Raw genomic sequence first — 6132 nt, 5'->3', positions numbered from 1 at the left:
CGGATATCCAAACTGACATTGGAACAACCTTTCATAGGCAGAGTGCTGTGTCTGATGTGCGGGTTCTTATGTTACGACAGATGTTGATTGTTAAATTGATTATAGCTTGGTCGGTCTGGGTGTGTAGATCATGATGTTATTGAAGTATGTGAAGACAGGATCTAGGATGTGTCCGGCAGTGTGGGTGGCTCCATGATGCTTTGACTAAGTTCCATTTTTCCAAGGCTTTCAAGAAGGGCAGATGAGCTGGGTTCAATCTGTTCATCAAGACAGAAGTTGAGGTCTCCTAGGATGATGTATGCCCTGGAGTCGATGACTAATGTAGTGATGTAGTCCGTAATGTTGCTAAGAAAGTGGTAGATCAGGTTTCCACATAGGGTGAAGGTAGCTGTGTATTGTATTTTAAAGTCGAGGTGTTATATGTAGTTTGTTTTGACATCTGAGGAGACGGTGCAGTTGAAGATGTCCTTATAGACAATTCATCTCCAGGCCTGTTTAGCTGGTCCTGTCTGGTGATCTTGTAATGGTGGCAGCGATGTCTAGCACTGAAGCTGTGGTCAACCATGAGTCTGTGAGGAAGAGGAGGTCCAGTCAAAGTTGTCCAGCAGGTCCCCGATCTCCCTGGCATTCTTACTGTGCGAGCACGTGTAAAAAAGCATGCATGACGAAGGTGTGAGGGGTGAAAATGTGTTTGTTGGTAGGTGTTTTAGTGTATGTGTTGGGTGTTAGATGTTTGATCTTGGTCGATGATGGAGTTGCGGGAGCAATGGTGCAGGTGAAAGCTCCATTCATGTTGTACGGTGTGCAGGGCCGAATTGACCCTACTGGGCATCAGGTTTTTCCTTGGGAGGCTGGAAGGGTTATGTTACCTGGGGCCAGTTTTGCAGTTGTGCTCCAGTATCAGCCCCCACTAACAAAAGCAGCAAGTAAGTGTTTCCAGCCTCTTGGGCCAGGCAGTGCTTCCTCTATGGGCTGGTTTGAAAAAATTGCCAGGGCTGCTTTGGGTTTCCAGTCCAGCCTAGATAGTGTGGCACACCAGCAGAGGGTGGGGCTATGTTTGGTATTCCAGGATGCGAAGGAGAGCAGAGTTGTAGCTCTGGGTTGGTGTAGGACCAGGGTTTCTGGCGCTGGGCATGGTCCAGGCATGGACGGGTGCAGATGGGCATGCATTCGGTGCCCCAACTGTGTGCCCCTACTCTGTGCATCTGCTGCCACTGCCTAAAAGTAGTTCCCAGGAAGGGGAGGAATGCAGGTTGTGTTGGACAGAGCTGCGAAAGAGTGCAGTCACCAGGAGATTGTGAGGAACATCTATGGAGTGGGGGAGCAGAGAGGGAGTGAAGAGAGGGAGTGGGAAATGGGCAGTAAGTAGCGAGAGAAATGTCACAAAAGTCACAGAAAAGAGTGAGAAAAATCACACAGAGCAAGAGAAACTACACAAATTCACAGATTGGAGTGAGAGACAAGCCACAAAGAGTGAGAGAAAAGGCACAAATAGCCAGTTTAATGGCACAAAAGTCAAAGAAAAGAGCAAGAGAAAAGGCACACAAAGAGAGGGAAATGGCAAAGTCAGAGAAAAGAATGAGAGAAAAGGCACAAAGAGCAAGAGCAAAATCAAGAGAAATGGCACCAAAGTCCCAAAAAAGAGTGAGAGAAGGCATACAGAGCAAGAGAAATGGCAGAAAGAGAAAAAAAGGCACAACAAGTGTGAGAAGTGGCATTAAAAGTCAGGGATTAGCATACAAAATGGGTGATATAGACACATGGAGCGGGCAGGGTAGAAACACATAGCCGAGAAAGCACTGGGGAGAACATGAAATTGAGTGCACCATGGAGGAGGTCGGGGAGACGCACATTGGTGACAACGTAATGGGGGGAGGACACAATAATTAGCACAACATGTAGTAGATGGAGAGAAACATAGAGATACCAGTGAGCAACATGGTTGCCAAGGGAAGAGAATTACACAAGGAAGACAGCTGGAAAACCCATACAGTCTTGTGGAGTGCTTAACCAAAAAGCTCGGACACAAATAAGAAGTAGGCAAATGAGACCAACAAGAAAGCCAACCAATGGTAAGTAATGGGCAGGCTTCAAACCCTGTGAGCCACAATATGTCTTTCACAGTCTTCGCAGTCAGACAGTGGGCTGTCTGGTAGACTTGACATGAAAAAAAGGAAAAACTGAGCAAAAAATATCAGCAGATAAGATGTCATATATATAAAAGACAGTACAAAGACTACAAAATAAACATTGTGCTTGGATACTTGACTGGTTTTATTCTCAAGCCTTGCCTCTCCCATTTATGTAGCTGCAAAGTGTGTCTCGAATTCTATAGATTGAATGGTAGTCAGAGGTATTCACTTACCCAGCATTGCTCTCCTCTCTCTTCAGCAGTCATTATGAGCCAAGCGTATGTTTTGCTTTTAGATTCACATCCTCCTCGATGGAGCAAGAAAGGGGTTTTCCATCCGCCGTCCCAGGATCAAGCTAGTTCCAGCAGGTCAGCCCTATCTCTGAGTGATGAGACAACTGAACAAAGGCCTGTGTCCAAGTGTAGACTGCATTGACAAATCTTTGCTCCTGGCCTGTGGCCCACTTAACATGTCCTGCTGTCAGAATTTTCATAAGATAGGCCATGACTGTCAGGCTATTTATCCCAGCCGCCACTGCTACATCTGACTGATCGCCATTCTGCTAGTCTGACATTGTTTCATCAGGATGCAGGACATGGGGCAGCTATTAGAGTAGGATGGGCTGCTAAGACCCCAAACATGCCCATTCAGGTTGTGGCTTCCTTCAGTTTGGACTGGTTTGAATATTTATGCAATGGCCTTTTTATTGGTTCTAAACTGAGTTACTTAACCACTCCCCTGACAATTCAGAAGACCAATGGTGTGCTACTTGTAGGAAGCAAGATCTGTACATTCTATCACAAAGTAAGGTATATTGTGCACAGCGACCAGTAGATTTCCACAGCCTTTAGAAAGGGGTAAGTAGGTAATACTAATGCTCTCTTTTTGTGGTAGTGTGGGCAAGTAGTTAGGCTTATCCGAGGGTTGTGTTAAGCATTTATTGCACACACACTCAATGACTAGATCCGAGACCAATTGTTTATAAAAATATTACTTTTTGTATGTTTATTATATAGAACCAAAGATACTTAGTTGCAGTAAAATATATTTTGCAATATCACAATTTTTAGGTATAAAAAGTGGACACAGTGCATTACACAAACAGTTCAATGTTAAACTATAGAGGACAAACAATGTTGTAATTTCACAGGTAAGTAGACTTAAAATTCCAGTCTGCCGGTTTTAGTACCAAACCAGGGCAAGGGTCAGGTAAATGTAGACATTGCACCACCAGCGGTACTGGGGCAGCCAGGTGCAGAGGTCAAACGCGGTTACAGGAGCCCAATGTTAGTTAACGGACACTAGAGACATACAAAGAGGTGCCTTTTGCAAGTAAGTAGAATCGGATTTAGTGGCCAATCCCCAGGGATTAGGACCAGCACTGGGGGGCCATGAGGCAGCACCAAACACACACCCTCAGCGGCAGAGAGGCAGCCTGGTGAAGAGTGCCAAAACAGCATGGGGTGCCCAATGCAAAACGACAGAGACTGAAGATTTTGAACGAAGGCTGCAGGCTCGGATCAGGAGGCTGTACAAAGGGAACCGGTGGCCCATGAAAGTAATTTGGACTGCTGAGGAACTCAGGGACACCATCAGTCGAGCTCCCCAAGGCCGGGGGGGCTGTGGGTGCAGGGATGTCTTTGGGCATCAGAGATATCTTACCGGAGTTGGTTTATGTTGAGGTACCCTTCGTGTTGAGGCTGCAGGCAGCTTTTTGGTGTCCAGGAGGCGTTCATGCCTGGGTGGACTCAACGTCAGGATTTCTGAGAAACATTCTTAGAATCAGTGGGCTACTTCGACTCTGTGTGGAGGCATCAGGAGCAGAGGTAGGTCCGGAAGTCTGGTTGTGCGGTTCAGCAGGGCACTAGAGCTCTTCTTGTTGGTTTCTATCCGGACAGGGCGGCTGTCCTCTGGAGTTCTTGGTCTGTAGGGAAGGCAGGCAGTCCTCCCAGGGTTGGGGAGATTACTGCGCCTGCAGGACAGCTCAATTTTTGGTGCAGGGTTCTTCGAGTACTGCGGACAGTCCTAAAATCCTCATGAATCAATATGGAGGATTTTCAAAGGAGGGGGTCACTTCAGCTCAGGACACCTTAGGGGTGGTCCCGACTGAGGGGGGTCACACCTCTCCTGTTTACTAATTTTCCCCACTGACCTTGCCCCAAAAGTGGGGCTTGGTCAGGGGGTGGGCATCTCCACTAACTGGAGAGGCCCTGGCTCGCATAATAAAGGACAGGAAGCTTTTGAGGCTCACTATCCTTGAATGCTGTTCCTGCTTGGAGATAGGTGTGTAGCACCTCCACCCAGAGCTGCCTTTGGTTCTGACCCACAAAAACACAAGGCTTCCACCTCCGGGGGTCAGGAACATGTCTGGAAGTTGCAGGCTGATCCAGACCAGTCAGCTGCACACTAGTGGTTTGGTAGTTTTTCAGAGGCCACCTCTGATGTGCCCTTTGAGTGCATTTATGAATGCATCCACCACTGGAATCAGTGAGGGCTCATTAAGCTGAGATGTTTGGTACCAAACATCTTGGGATTGGGTGAAGCCATCGTGGAGCTGTGGAACTCAACTGTCATGTTTGATGTAGGGGTGACTTAGCTATTCCTCTTGCAGTGCTAGTAGGCCTAGCACACATGATGAGTGCCAGGTCGACTCTTCACTTTTAGCTGCACCAAAACAGGCTGGCTTCAGTGGCAGGGTGCATGTTGGTAAGGGGTCTCTTAGTCTCTTAATACATACTGCAGCCCTGAGAGTCCCTCTCTGGTCACAATGCCTTGGTATCACTGGTACCTTTTACAAGAGATGTATGTGCGAGCCAGGGTTGTGCCACTTGTGGAAACAAAGGTACAGTTTTTGGAAAGAACACCAGCCCTAGGAACCTGGTTATCAGGGCCCCAGTGCACATTCAGTCAAAGTTGCATTCAGAGTCAGGCAAAAAGTGTGGGGGGGGGGGGTAACCATGCCAAAAGGAGTATCTTTGTACACTCCTGATTTGAAAATAATCTACTACTATTAGAACTATTCTGTTGCTAAGCAACTTAGCAAAGTAGAACTGTGTATAGTTTCTTTAGATGAGGACATACCACTGCCTGTGCAATCCAGTCATCATCTTAGATAAATTCAATGCTATGAGTTTGAATAAATATTCATCACTGGTGCCTGACTCCTGCGGTTCAAGGGGGAACTGGCAATGATTTTCAGAAGGATCATACAGTTGACCTTGAGATCCACAGCCCAGTGCTTAATTTATAAAATAATAAGTGCCAGGGTTCTTATCAAGGGGCCACTGCAGGTTGCACCACACATCGCCTCTGACATGTTCCCAATGATTGTAGCAACACAACTACTAACCCTCACAGTCCTACAAGTGTGACTATTCGGACTATTCCAAGCCCACATAGTTATAAGAATGTCTTGGGCACCGGGTAATAGTCATTTTAAATCTATATTGAATTAATAATTAACTGTTGTTGGGATCATCTCTAAATTAGCCAGACAACGCCACCTTGTGGCACACTGTGACAAGCACCGATGCTGACAATTAAATGCCTGTGTCGAGCACCATAAACCACTGGCTGAAATTAAGCACTGCAGAGTCCCCAGATCACATTGCAACTGATAACCTAGACAATCCTCTAGAAGTGGATACATTGGGTGCACTAATTCTTCAAGAAGTGAAAAAATATCTCAAGTGGATTTGTGGTCACAGGATAATTTTGATACACAAAGTGTATACACATTCACACGGGCCTGCCACTTGCATCATATTGCCATAAAATGGAAATAAAAAGCCCCATCTATCAGAAGGTTAGTCCAAAGCATGGTCATTCTATGTGGACATTTGTAGTGGTTTCTTACTTTACCTACAACTATTACAGCTCTCTCAAATCAATGTGCTGATTACAATTAGCCTATTGCTCTTGAACTATTGAAAGTAATGCTATGTTTCTGTCCCATGTGTCTCCTCCTCCCTAGAGGCCACACCTTGTGTTTAAGTATAAT

The sequence above is a fragment of the Lissotriton helveticus genome, chromosome 8 (assembly GCF_964261635.1).
Source record: "Lissotriton helveticus chromosome 8, aLisHel1.1, whole genome shotgun sequence".
Classification (NCBI taxonomy): domain Eukaryota; kingdom Metazoa; phylum Chordata; class Amphibia; order Caudata; family Salamandridae; genus Lissotriton; species Lissotriton helveticus.
The sequence above is the reverse complement of the archived record's forward strand: the minus strand, read 5'-3'. Positions refer to the sequence as shown.